Source organism: Marmota marmota, unplaced genomic scaffold (assembly GCF_001458135.2).
Source record: "Marmota marmota marmota unplaced genomic scaffold, marMar, whole genome shotgun sequence".
Classification (NCBI taxonomy): domain Eukaryota; kingdom Metazoa; phylum Chordata; class Mammalia; order Rodentia; family Sciuridae; genus Marmota; species Marmota marmota.
In genome coordinates this window covers 15,709,377-15,724,309 of record NW_026000019.1, presented here as the reverse complement: position 1 = coordinate 15,724,309, position 14,933 = coordinate 15,709,377, and the positions used below count along the sequence as shown (strand labels likewise).

Here is a 14,933-nt window from a genome sequence, read left to right as displayed (position 1 = left end):
CCTTCTCTCCTCCAACCTGTGTGATTGCCACCCTTGCATCATTAATGGAAACAGCCACCAGAGTTTATGAAGGGTCATTCTTCCAAGGATCTCAGAACTTAGAAGAATGAATCAATCAAAATTATTTATTGAGCATTTTCAGCTAGGAGCCATGGGAAATAAAGCAAACATGGGTTTGGTATGTACACTTATTTAATTCAAAAGGTTTGCAGATGACTTAGAAAATGAAGCTTGTTGGGATGGTCTACAGCTACCCAAAGGCAAGAGCTGGACTTGCATTGCTTTGTGGAGTGGGGCTGCCTTGGTTCAATCCCATCTCTGCCACTTGCAAAGGGTGTGGGGCTAGATGTCATTTAATATCTTTCAGCCTCAATTGACACATCTGCAGAAGAAGGACGATGAGAGTGTGTCTCTTGCAGTATCTTGTGATGGCCAATTAAGATGCAGCATACAAAGGGCAAGGGCAGGCCCATGGCACATGCTCAGTAAGTTTGGGTGGTTCTTACTGTGTAAGATGGTTCTTTGTCTGAGTAAAAGGCAGGGAAAGGGAGGGGAAAGTACCTGTCACTCACCTGCTGAAACAAACTTCCTGGAAACAAAGAGAAATTTATCATCTGGGCCCTTATATAAGGGTCATTGGGTAATATAATGAAAAAGGTCTTCAATGATAGTTTTTTGGAAGACACAGATAAGCCATTCAAATAGATGTTTCTTATATATTCCCTCTATAAAAGCAGAGAATATAATATTACAGCATAACTCATCTCTGAAATGCCTGGGCTCAGCTGGGTCATGTGGCCTAGCAGCATTGCTCTGATGGTACAACTTATTACAGTGATAGAGCTTGGAGTACCTATGAGAATGGCTAGTTAACATGCCCATTAGACTGTCTCCTTCAAATAATGCATCTTAAGTGCACTTTTAGCAAGTACCAAATTGCAGTCAATTCCAGGTTGAGTTATTTGATGGGGAACCAGGGTGTAGTACTGCCATAAGGTTTGTAGACACAGGCACGAGGGAGGCAGAGTTGATGTTCCAGTTATATTGGAAGTGTAAGATGTGGATAGGCAGAAAGGTGGGGGAATGTAAGCAGTGGGAGCAACATAGACCTACACACTTATTCACACACAGAACCATCATTCAACCTAATATTTTAATCTATAATCCTCCAGAACCAATGCCCTTCATTTCATTTTTTTAAAAAAACAGCTTCATTGATATATAATTTATATGCATATATAATTTATATGTCATAAAGTTCATCCTTTTAAGTCATGCCATTTGGTAAGTTTTATTTTAAAAGATGTGCATAGATCACCACTATCTAATTCTAGAACATTTCTATCACCCAAGAAAGGAATCCTGTACTTCATCAGGCAGTCTCTATTCCCCCTCAGTCTCCAACCCAGGCAACCTCTGATCTATTTTCTGTGTCTATGGACCTGCCTGTTCTGAACATATCATGTAAGTGGAAGGATACAAAACATGGCCTTGTGTGTCTGGTTTCCCTCACTCGGCATAAGGTTCATCCAAGTTAGAGCACGCATCAGAATGTGATTTCTTTTAAAGATGAATAACATTTCATTATTATACATTTCACTTGTTCATTTGTCAGACTATGGATATTTGGGTTGTTTCCACTAGGGCTATTAATGAATAATGCCGCCATATGCATCGCTTGCATGTTTTGTGTAAGTATAGGTTTTCAATTTTCCTGAGTATTTACCTAAAATGGAATTGCTGGTTACCATGATAACTGTGAGGACTTAGCCTTGTGAGGACTGTTTTCCAAAGCTGCAGTACTTTACATTCTCATGGGGACATCCTTTCCAGCACATATCATTATCTGCCTTTTGATTGTACCCATGCCAGTGGATAGAAAGTGGTATTTCATTGTGTGTTTTATTTGCATTTCCAAACATCTAATGTTGTTGAGGATGTTTTCATGGGCTTATTGAACATTTGTATTTTTTCTTTGAGAAAATGTCTATTCAAAAGTTTTGCTCACTGAAAAAAAAAGTGTCTTTATTGTTGAATTGTAAAAGTTCTTTTATGAGTCCATTGTTAGATATACAATTTACAAATATTTTCTTCCACTAAGTGATTTTTTTTCTTTCACTTTCTTGATAGTACCCTTTGGAGTACAAAAGTTTTAAATTTTGATGAGGTCCAATTTACCTACTTTTTGTTTTGTTACATATGCTTTTGGTGTCATATCTAAAGCAGCATTATCAAACAGCATTATCAAGTGTATGTCTATGTTTTCTCCTAGGAGTTTTTAGTTTTAGCCCTTAGTTTTAGGCTTCTACTCCAATAAGAGTTAATTTTTGTATACAGCATGAAACAGGAGTCCAGCTGCATTATTTAGCATGGGTTCAATCATTTCAGTATCATTTATTGAAAAAGATTTTTTTCCACCATGGAATTGTCTTGGTACAAGTGTCAAAATTAATTAATCATGAATGTATAGCTTGATTTCTGGATTTTCAATTATATTTGATTGATCTACATATCTATCTTTATTCCAGTACCACATTCTTCATTGTAGTTTTGTAGTAAATTTTGATTCAGGAAATGTATATCCTTAGACTTTGTTTTTCCTTGTTGAGACACTTTGACTATTCTGGGTCCCTTGCATTTCAATATGAATTTTAGGTTTAGCTTATCAATTTCTACAAAAAAAAAAAACAGTAGATGATATTTAATGTCAATTATGTTCAATCTGTAGATCAGTATAGGAAATTTTGTTTAAGTCTTCTGAACTATAAATATGGAATAACTTCCCATTTGTTGAAGACTTTAATTGCTGTCAATGATGAACCCAGTCACATTTTTTTGGTTAAATTTATTCTTAAGTTTTTATTATTTTGGTACTCTCATGAATGGAGATTTCTCCTTGATTTCTTTTTTGGATTGTTCATTGTGAACAGAACTACAACTTATTTTCTTTCTTTTTAAAATATTTATTCTTAAGTTTTAGGTGGACACAATATCTTTATTTTACATTTACGTGGTGCTGAGGATTGAACCCAGTGCCTCGTGCATGCTAGGCAAGCACTCTACTACTGAGCCACCACCCCAGCCCTACAACTGATTTTCTTATGTAGATTTTATATCCTCCAGATTTGTTGAATTCATGCTAGCGGTTGTTCATTTGTGTGTGTGTGTGTGTGTGTGTGTGTGTGCGTGTATTTCTTATAATTTCCTCTATACAAGAACATACCATCTTCAAGTACTGTCTATTTCTTTTATTGGTGTACCCTTTCTTCAGCTAATGCATTCTGGCTCTTACTTATGCTTTTACCAGAAGCATCTGTGGGAATTATTTTACTGAAGACTCGAATTGGTTTACAGAAAAATATATCCCTCCCAGCACTATCTGTGGGCACACAAAGACACACAAAGGCTAATATGGTGGACAGGTGAGAATAATCAATAATCCAGAGCACTAGTCCAGTTCTCAGCCCACCTCCAACATTACTGGCTGTCTCCCAGGACCAGGCAGAGCAGCAGTAATTGAATTAGTCTTAATTAATGGGAACCCCTTACCCCCTTGTACCTTGTGGCCGATGAAAGAGATTGGCTTATACAAGCTGGCAAAGTCATTCCACCTAGTTGTCTAGTACCTCTTCCACAGGAAATGCTCTCTGGTAGACATTGACGTGTAATTCAAACATCCAACACTTCCTGAGATTTATCCACTCATCCCGTTCTCAGACCTGCCTATCTCTGATCTTTTAATCTGTTTCCTCCCAGGCCCTTGAGCAACCAACCAGGACATTCACCAGTGCCTGTGAGGTCATGTGTAGTTTTACCTCAGACCACTGCTCTTTCTACACAAAATTGGTGACTAATTGCATCCCACTCTGACCCTCTGACCATTAGGAGGTTTTCCGTCCTTACTATGCATCAGAGATAAGCAAATCTTAGCCTCTGTACTTCTCTGTTAGCTGGCCATGAAGACCCCTCCACTAAGCTCTAGATGTGAGTTATGGAGATACACCCGGACAGCACTGAGGGATGGCTGGACTTCTGTGTCACCTGCATTTAGCTGACTTTGATGTCTGTCCCTGCTTGGGCTCAATCCTGGGATATACCCATGTTCACTTTAGAATGAATTGTTATAGGGTTGGCCCCAACCCATGATTGGGTAGCCCTTAGCTGACCCAGCATATAACAGGTAGCTCTGGCCATGAGTTCCCTTGGTGTCTTATGATCAGTGGCTCTGTATTCCCAGGGCCCAGTAGCACATTAGGAACTGCTTTCTGATGAGTGTTCTCTGTCGGCCTGAACTTTCTCCAGAAACCCAGAGGTCTGCACTGTGATTCTTCTATTGGGCTTTTGTATAAAACGACACACTGTCTTTTCCTACCATAAATACCTCTAGCACTAGTGTCTCTTGGGGTACATGGATCAAGTGTCAAGGCCACTTTCCCCAGCCTGGACCTTCCACTGAGCTCTTTACGGCTCTAGCCACTACTCAAAGCTTCCAGTCTTTTGCGTTACCCAGCAAATGGGCCAGAATATGCTGCCTGTACAACCAGAAGCAACTATCAAATTTTGTGCTATTTTATTAGTAGTGAGAGGTATGAGATGCAATCCTTTGTCACCTAAGTTGGAGAGTACAACCTGGAGTGCTGTGGTACACTGACCCCTGAAAAAGGTCATTAGCTTGAAGCTTTAATCTCCACTTTCAGGAGTGTGTGTGCTTAAAGACTTTCAATAACCTTGACACTTCATGTTAATGTGGCCTTTTTCATGTGACACTGTCAATATGATGGGCCAATGTGATGTTCTATGGAATGCCAGCTGCTCTATCTCCCTTGTACCGATATTATGACCGAAGATCCTGGACAATACCATACCTCTTGTCCATCCCAGAGTGTGAACTGCTTCTCATGCTCCTTTCTGATAGGAATGGAAGAGAATGCATTCACCCCATCAATGGCTGCTTAGTATGTGCTAGAGTCTGCATTCCTCGGTTTTAGTGAAATCACATCTGGCATAGCAGCTGCAATTAGGGCCACTACTTGATTAAGTTTTCAGTACTGATTCATTCAGTTGTGATTCATTCTATGTTTGTAGGGTCTGTTCTGCTGAATTGCATGGGGATTCGATAGGGACCATCACCCTTGCATTCTTTGCATCTTTGAAATTAGCCCCGATCCCTGTCCTTTTCCCCAGGTTGCAGTATTATTTTTTAATTGGCTATTTGGGCTTGATTCAGGGCACAGACTCAGAGGGTTCCACTTGTTTACTATTATATTTCATAGCTTACATGGGGAGGAATGGATGTGAAGGTTTCCTCTAACCTCCAATATCTATTTCAATTAAGCCAGTCAGTGATCACAGGTTGGATGAGCCAAGCATACCTACCATAAGCCAGACCTAGATTCCAGGATTCCATTTATTTCCTGGCCCCACCCAGCCCCATTCAAACAGGAGGACACTGTAAACATTGAGTCCTTCATTGAGAATCAGGGTCAATTCTCATGCCACGTCCAGCCTCCATTGGAAAGTCTTGGTATCCTTTTCCCACATGCAATCACTTGAGTGAAAGACTGTTGACCCGGATTTCAACTATGGCTATGGTGTTTCCATTTAGAGAAAATATTGCTTTCTGCCTCTACTGTACCTGGTCTAAAAACTGACTCCAGTTTAAAAACTTCACAAAGGAACATAAATTTGAAATCTAAAAGACTTCCTTCAGATTTCTTACCATACATTCTCAAAATTTTTTGCTTATGTAAACCAAGCAATATCCCCTTTAATTGCTCATCTGACTTGTCTCTGGAAACACCAAATTCCACTAGCATCTCCACGTTCTTTGAAGGTTAGAGGCCACTCCTCCAGCCCAACTCAAATGCCACTTGAGTTTGGCCACACATCACATCTGTGGCCACTTTGCTTCATTACAGTAACTGCAACTTCCTTGATTCCGAGGGCTGAGTGCTACCTCCTGTACTTCCTTTGTTTGGGGAACATAATCAGGCTCATGGCTATCAAGAAGCCCATCTCTGTGCTGGCCCCATCTCAGCTCTAGCCTAGAGAGAGCCCACTCCTACCAGGCATGCCTTCTTGCTTTGAGCCTTGGAATGCCCTCAGGCCCTCCCCTGGAGCACACGCAGCTGGTGAGTTTCCAGACCTGTATAGTAATGCGCTCAGGAGCCCCAGCTTCCCTGGCCCTTTTGATCTTGTCCGTCTCCGTCCTCCAAGGCACTCTGTGCTTCACTTTTGTCAGTTTCTAGGAGCCCTTCTACCAACTCATTGGTATCATTTCCTGAGTCCTTGCCAAGGTGTCAGATCATATTAAAAGGATTCTGTCCCCATGTTGATAACTCTTGATTAACCAACCTGGTGCTCTGCTTCTCTTGATCCATACCCTGAAATCTGGTCCCATGCATCTGCTACCAGCTCCTACGGGAACATATTGGCCAGACCATGAGGATCCTTTGGTGCCTACTGTGTCCCTCCTTCCACCACAGGTTTAGCGCCTCTCTTGTCTGGTTGTGCTCTAATTTGATCTTCCTTGTTGGCCTAATTGCCAGGAGGGGAAGTGAGATAGACTCTGAAGAAGGCAAGCATTGGCTTTTAGAGTACATGACTTATCTGAGATATTCATCCTATTTTAAGCAAGAGGAGTGCTGCTGTGTTCTAATGAGGCAGAGAGGGGTGTGGAGGGGACCTCCAAGACCCAATCACAGTTATTAACTGCATAAACTCAGCCCTATCTGAAGCCCCACTCCGATAATAATAAGTCCTGAGCCTGCTTCCTCTTCTTCTGGTATTAAGGAAACATTAGGGTTTCCTTAAATGCTGCTAAGGAGACCCTTTGGCTTTCCTATTTGGCTTGAAGTGGTAATTCATCATCTGAGCCTGTCATTATTTATCTTTAACAAATCAATGGTGCTTGGCAAAAGTCACCCAAGTCTTATCATCCTTATAATTACCTTAACCCTCGTGAGCACAGCAACACCAGATTGGGCCACGCACCCCCTTCCACGGGTAGCTAGCATCCACCTACCACTGGTACGAGTTTTAACCACTGCATGGCAGTTTCTACAGTTTCAACAAGTACACTGCTACAGCATCACAGGGGGCAGCTGCATTGCACCCACTACCAGGGAAGGAGTTTGCATTTTCACATCTGTGAAACCCCATTTAAAAACTCAGTTTCTTGAAACCACTTTTTGTACCAACAAACTCTAGATGGGAGGTTCTGGGCAGAGGCACTCGTGGAGGACGCATAAGCAGGAAAGTAAGGACGTGACCTTAGGAACAGGGAGATGCTGGCCGGCACAGAGGTTGGACATAAGCCAAACTGATTCTCTGGGGAGCACTGGAGCCTGAGTACCCTGTGAACTTGCCCCGATATGAGTGAGGCAAGAGGGCAGGCCTTTGTATTCCCGACCAGACAGGCACCAGCTACGAACCACCTCCCTGGGGGGAGGCATGACTTTGGATCAGGCAATTTTCTGATTCCTGTCCTTGGACTAAGGATGATTTCTAGTAAGAAGCATAAGATGAGCAGTCAGCAGTTGATATTCCAGGAAGCTAAGGAATGTGTCTGTCAACCCTGCAGAGGGAAACTCTGCCACGCCACACATCTGCTATAATGACCCTCTCTGTCATCCCCCCACCAACACTGCTACCCATCATCCACTGCGCCTCGCACAATGAAATCCCCACAGCTTTGCAGAGAGTGTTGTTGGTTCTGGATATTCAGGGATACTTTCTCAAGCAAAAGCAAAGTCCTCTTCCACGGTCATACCACCTTAAATGATCCGCTAAGCTTAGCTGGCAAGGGAGCTAGGAATGACAACCTGGTCCCAATCAGTGAAGGGAGCACCAGCCTGGTGGTTTGTCCTGTTGGCACTCTGGTTGCACATCTTCTGTTGACTGAGAAAACTAATGCAATAGGTCTGGAGTACAGGAGAGCAAAAGATTTAGTTTGGCATTACAATAGCTCAACCATGGCATCGTCCTGATTAATAATCACCTTGGAATTCAAGGGCATTACCTTCTAATTAATGTCACCCCTCTCCCGCAGTGTCCTGACTCGCAAACCTCCAGGGGCAAGTCAGAGCACGAGAAGTCTATCTTAGTCTCATCACAGAGAGAGGAAGAATACCAGAATGACTGTGGCAAAGATGGATGAGCTGCTCCGTAAACATTTCCCTTTGTCTCCTTTGGGACACAGTCTCCATTTGCCAGCCTCCCTTGAAGGTGGGTGCTGCCATGTGCCTGAGCGCTGAACAAAAATTTGGGCAGAGGTGATTTCCCAGTCCTTCCCAAGCCTGGCCCACAGATGCCCACACATGTAAATGCTTCCCTTTCTTTCTCGTCCTAGGAGAGGACAGGAGAGGCTCTGAGCAAGGCAGGCTAGTGGGGGGTGGAGCCTTGATGTGGACAATGGCGGGGGGGGTCGGGGGGGGTCTTGGATCTCTCTCTGCTTGGGAGAGAGCTGTCCAGGGGACTGGCTCCTCCACATCAGTGCTGTTATGCAAATGATCGTTTGTTATCGTCCTGTGGGACCTTGGGGTTGCTTGTTGCAGCAGTTGGCTTCCACTGACTAATACAGAGACAGCAAATGACTGTGAGTCAGAGGCGACCCCAGGGAACCAGTGCTGTGCGTCTCACCAACTCTGGGCACTAATTACTTGGGAACATTTTTAGATTCTCAGAACCTACGCGGTGACTTCAGCCATCCAGAATAGTCATTTTGAAAACAAACAAAAATCCATCTGAAAGTCACCTTGGTGAGAACAGGAGGCTGGCAGGACTTCCTAGCCATCAGAAGGACCTTAATGTGGCCAAGATTTGCAGTTCTGTGTGACTCCTTGGACACCCTGCATGCGCTTTTCATCGAGTCAAGAATCATCTGACTTCCCACCCTGGCCCCAGCCTCTCTCTCCTCAGCCCCAGCAACTCTGTCTGCAGAGCTGTACCCTGCATCTACTTGGAAATGCATTTTTGCCTCCAAAACACACAGAAGCTGTTGATGTGTGCCTTGGAGTTAGGCGGGGGAAACTCCCCCAGAGAGCAGGGCACATCAACCTAAAAAGCAAGGAATGCAGACTCTGGGGTGACATTCTTGCTCTTAACCATGCCAGCCTGGCGCTCCACGGTGTTCACATTCCTACAATTAAACTGCCAAGTTCTCAATCACCTGCAGCTGCTGCCAACTGCTGGCTGCTGATAGCCAAAGTGGCAGCCGCCCGGGCGTCAGCAGTCCTGTTTTGCCACCTCCTCTGGACTGGCTTCACTGCTCTCCCAGCCTCCTCATGATAGTCGGGCACTCATTTCACTTTTCCGGGGGCTATGGAGAGAGACACCTGGGCAGGTGCCGTGGGGCTGGCACGCAGAGGCTCCCTGCAGGACCCACAGCTTTCCCTGTGCTGTGCTATTTTAGTGCTTCAAACACCACCTCCTCCTAGTGGGATGGCAATTCTCATTCCCGAGGAGAGCAAACAGCCAGGAGAGTGGAGAGAAAGTGCTGAGCACACATTCCCCGCCAGCCATCCAGGATCTCAGAGAACCTGCACCTCACCCAGGAAGGTAAATATTACACCCCGATTTCAGAAACAAAAGCCCCGGGGAAAGCTTGGCCACTTGACAGTCTAGCTCCCTCCTCTCTCCCATCACCAACACCCTGGATTAGATGTTTATGACCTTCCCTTGACCTTGTTTCTGCTTTTTAGCCTCTAGGCTCCATTCACTCGATCTGCACCTTCGCCGTGGACGCCATTAGCTACAAGTGGCCACTGAGCCCTTGCAAGGTGGCTAGGACGATTAAGACATGCTGTTAAGTAGAAATGACACAATGGATTCTGATGACATAGTACAATAAGAAAGGCGGCAAAATATCTGGTGGATAATGTGTAACATTGATGACATTTTGAAATGCTTTTAATGATTGTATTTTCAATATAATAATCAAGATACATTATTAATCTTTTTTTCCTTTTACTTTTTTCACATGGCTCCTACAAGATGTAAAGTTATGCAGGCAGGTTACGTTTCTGGCTCATGATATCAAAGACTTAGATCTCACAGTGTCTAGAGATTGACCAGGATGTTCTGTTTGAACCACCAACTGCCTGTGTCACCTCCCTGCTCCCCACAGCCAGCTGGCTTAATTCCAGGGTCTCTGACACGGCTGATGAGCCCTTCCCTGCTTGGTTCCTTGTCTCTCTCATGTGTCCCCACACCTGCCAGCTCTAAACGTGGGTGATTCTTCATCCACACCACAACGTGTCTAGCTCCTCTCTGCGGTTATGCCCCCACCTGAGAGGCCTCTCTCCCTCAAGCTGCCCAGCAATTCCTCCTGCTCATTTCTCCAACTTGATGACTACTTCTAGAAGCCTTCTTCACCCCCCTGCTTTCCCCAGGGCAAGAAGAGGGTGAAGCCAGCCAGGCACCTTCCATGCACAAACCTCAGGCTGGTGCCTCCTGAAAGAGTCTCTAAGCACCTCTCCTGTCCCCAGGGCCTGTCTCTTGGAATGGCCCCCTCTTCACATAATGCCTCCCGATGGCTGTGCTCTGTGTCACAGATGATGAGAGATGATTCATTAGTGGATTCCCAGCAGCCCTCCAAAAAGCTGATTGTGACACCCACAAGGTGAAACCTCATTCAGAGATGTCAAGTTTTCGTCAGGCACTGGGCTGTGTGCTGGGATCCAGCGAGGCACAGTCTGTCCTTATGAAACATCTCAGAACTTGGTTACGTGCCCGCCAATCTTCTACTCGGAACACACATTTCCCGACCTCGAGGTGGACTACCCATGCAGCTGGATGAAGGATGGAATCAGGATCTCATCCCAGGGGTTCTGATTCTGAAGACCTATGGCGAGGCCCAGATGTTCCACGAGCAGAGGCAGAGGGACTTTCTCCTACTTCGTTCAATCATGCACTTACCTATTTGTTCACGGGTGCATCATGGAGCAACTACACTGTGTAAATCTTTGTCATCGGACTGTCAGGGACACAGAGGGAAATTGGAGAGGCGTCATGTTTTATAGGCTCCTCTAATTTATGAAATGCTCCCAAGTGCACTCTTCTTCTGGACTTGTAGAACCAAGATGATGTCCCTTTTAGAGGCACAGCTGCTTTGCCCCACATCACAGGTGAAGAAGGAATAGGGACCGTAATTGAGGCCACATGGTGAGTGGGGAGTGGAGGCTGGGTGAGCCCAGCTGTCTTCTCACTTGATGAGGAGCTTGCCTTGAAATGGTGTCTTGAAGTCTCAGGAATTTCATACCTGGGAATTCCAGACCAGCAGGAAGAAAGGGAGGAAAAAGGATCATGGAAGTCAATTCATGCCAGGGAAAATGTGAGAGCCAGCTCACCCTTGGTGGCTGCCCGATGCTGTAAGACTGTTGCTCAATGTGACCCTGGCAGATGCAACCCCCTCACACCCAAGTGCCTGGACTGAGCTTGGAACCCTGTGAACATGGTGCTTCCTGTCATGGTTCTAGGACAACCAGGACTTCTCTACAAGGCAGCAGCCCTTCTACCCTGAGGCAGCCAGCCCAGCCCCTGCCCAGGCCAGCTCCCTGGGCGCTGGGGACCAGGTTGTCAGTTAAGCAGATCTGACAGCTGACAGCTTTCAGCAGCAGCCCAAGCAGCAGCGTAGCTTTCTTCTCCTCTCTCTCTCTCTCTCTCTCTCTCCTCTTCCTTTCCCTGTTGTTGTTGCAAGACTGGAAGCCTGACTGGAATTTCAAGCAAGTCTTTGGGACAAGATGTATGTATGCTTCTTCCCACTCGGTGGGGTCTGGAGCAGGGAGGCAGGGGAGTGGCTTCTGTCCCAGCCTGGGCTTGTGTTGGGAGCACAGGAGGGGCAGGGAACCCTTCAGGGAGCATCTGTAGTCTGTCCTGGGTCTCCAGGCCCTTTTGCTCCTGGAGACTGGGACACCGGAGGCTCCCAGTCGGCTGCTAATCCATCCTCTCCACGTTTGCCCATCAGTCCCTGCTTAAGGCAGATAGATAAATAGGTGGATAGATAAGAAGGGGGACTCTAAACAGCTTAGATAAACCATCCTATTTACATCTCGGCTCCAATATCTATCAATCCATTCTCTCAGTCTGCCGCTTCCGCCTGCCTCCATGAACCATTCATCTGTCTTCTCTCTGCCCCACGCTTTCCCTTCCCACCCCCCCCATTTTCCAGCATCAAAATAAACCCGCAGCTGAGACACAATGAGGCATGTCCTTCCACTCCAGTTATCTTGGAAGGGTGGTGATGGTGGCTGACACCATGGCTCCCTGTGACTCTCCTCCTCAGGAAATATGCAAATGTCCTTTTGAAAGCTCAGGGGACAAACACCAAGTGTCAGATCTGCTGGGCTAGGCCTGCATTCACAGTTTTGCAAATAGAGCAAGAAGCTCCCTAATCCAGGCTCTCCTGGGATAGGCGAGGTGGGAGACCCACAGTGAGCTTGGGGAGGAGAAGCCATTTGAGTTAATAAGGGGAGCAAGGAATCGAATATGTGTACAGTTGTATCACTTTTTAGGTGATTTGAGATACCTGGATGAACTGAGGGACTAGGAGAAGAAAGAGGAAGAAAGTGGGAATTTTCTAAATTTCACAATTAGCACTATTAACATTCAAACGGTTCATTTCTTTAGATTCTCTGAACTCCAAATTTCACTGCTAACAACATAAGGGGCTAGTTTGAATGATTACATTCCCAGTAGAAGCAATGAAAATTCATGATATTAATTGTATATGAAAATATCAACAAAGACAGAGAGGGGGAAAAAAAGACCACTGGCCTCATTAATGAGGCATGCTCTGCATGCTAGACACACACGGCTAGGACAACTTGCCCTCTCCTTGGGGCCACCAGGCCTCAGATTTTGCTGGGTCCAGAAAATGCAATAATTCTCCCACCTTCCATTGACCTCTGAAGACCACTCTGTCCTGTTCCCACAATTGTCCCATGTCTGGAGTCCCAGCTGTTGGTGCTAGGCCTTTCCTGGTGCCTCCTCATCCCTTCTGTTGACTTCTGGACAAACAGGAGCAAAAGAAGGCAGCACCTTTATCTAGAGATCCTTAAATGGAAGAACTTGCAGAAAACTGCGGTTGGCCCTGTCTCCTGACCTACTACAGGTCATAGAGGTGGGCCCAGGCTCACAGGGTGTGACTTGCCATAGGAGGAGAGCAGCCTCTTTGGACCCTGTGAGTCCAGTTCCAGAGGAAATACAACAATGGGGTGCCCTGTGGCTGCACCCCTACTACAGTGGACGCTGGGGCAGCTTTCAGAACTGTTGGGGCATCTGCCTCCCGGCCAACGTGAAGACTGCTGCTGACACATGCCCAGAGCACCCCTGGAACTGGGATGCACTACACACAGGAGACTCAGGACCCAGAGGAGAGTATGTCCATCCTCCAAGGCCAGAGAGGCTGAAAAAGAAGCAAGGCCCCATTGTAGCCAGGAAAAATATGGTACAGTTAAGATTTCACTCACCCACCACTTCAGAGATGTTGGCCGGCTGGCTGGCTTTGGGGCCATGTGATATTTATAAGTGTGCACTGGTGAGTATCAGAAGATGTCCGGAAGTGATCACGAGCCCCGAAGGAGAAAAGGCCCCTTCCTCAAGCCAGCCAGGTTCATGTGCCAAGGACGGTGCTTCTGAAAGGGGAGCAGCTGCTCTCCCGTGTGCTATTTCAGGATGCAAATTTCTGAATACACATTGTTTTAAGAAAGGAGATGGGAGACAGAAACCTGTGCCTTCTATTTTCTGACTCTGACATTCAGAAAATCCATGTTCTTGACTCACTTCACGTAGAGAGATAAGGGAATGACGCTAGCTAGCCGACTGCTGGGGACTGGTCCCTAGAGACCCCTCCCAGCGGTGATCATGATGCATCATTTAGGGAAGAAAAGCTCCCTCCTTACCTTGAGATAATCCCAAGGAAGAGAAAAGCAAACAGTAAGAGGGAAAAGCAAGCCTCCCGCATCCGACACTCAAGGCAAAGCAGGAGAAATATGAGGCTTTAAATCATGAGGTTCCTGATGACAAGAGGTCCCTTGAGAAAGAAAGCCAAGAATAAGTGGGCGGTGGTGCATGATAAATGTTTGCGTGAATAGACGGATGAATGAGCCAATGAACCCAGAGGCTCTGAATCGTGGCGGACTCACCTGACCCTTGGTACATCTCTAGTGAAGGAAACTGCAGAATCTATGGAGAACCTTAAAAAGAAGTAGGGTGTTTAGTGTGGTGCCTTAGCAGTGGCCTCTGTGCAGGGGCAGCTAGAGCCATGTGAAGACCAACTGTATCACATGGCCCAGGAAAACCTGTGGAAAGGTGATTCCCAGGTGCTGTCTCAAACCCACGGAACAAAGTCCCCGGAGTGGAGCCCAGAAGCTGTTTGTGATCAGCTCCCAGCTGCTTCTCACGTAGGCCAGCCAGACTTGGCCAATCGCCAGATTAGCATTGAAAACTACTGTTCTGGATGACGTCACCAAGACCTTTCCAACCTCAGGATTCTATGATTGTAAAAAGACACGGGGTGAAGAAATCTAGGCTAGAGAGTTCATTCATTGCACATTTATTGAGCACATACTGCACACCAACCACTGGGAATGTAACAGGGGTTTTATTTATTTATTTATTTATTTATTTTTACGTGGTGCTGAGGATTGAACCCAGTGCCTCACATGTGTGAGGCAAGCACTTTACCACTGAGCTACAACCCCATCCCAAACAGGGGGTTAAAAAGAAAGCACAGACGAGTTGCTCTGGACCCTGGCTGAGCAGGAACATCTTGATCTCCAGAGAAAACCAATAGAAATTTAACCCACCACTAACAAGACCATCAGAGAGGGTGAGCATTAAAGAAAAAACTTTGTTTTGCATTTCACAGAATAAAAGTAAGTCCTTAGATGTGTAATGTCTTACTTTAATAAAGTTTGTTTTTATACACAGCA

General features: G+C 45.7%; 1 long non-coding RNA gene across 1 annotated transcript; it reads left to right on the top strand.

Annotated features, from left to right (window-relative positions):
- The first annotated feature begins 8,515 nt into the window (after window positions 1–8,515).
- On the top strand, window positions 8,516–14,933 carry LOC125618654. The gene is made up of 2 exons (XR_007349994.1): window positions 8,516–9,558; window positions 9,994–14,933. It is a non-coding gene; the product is annotated as an uncharacterized LOC125618654 (long non-coding RNA).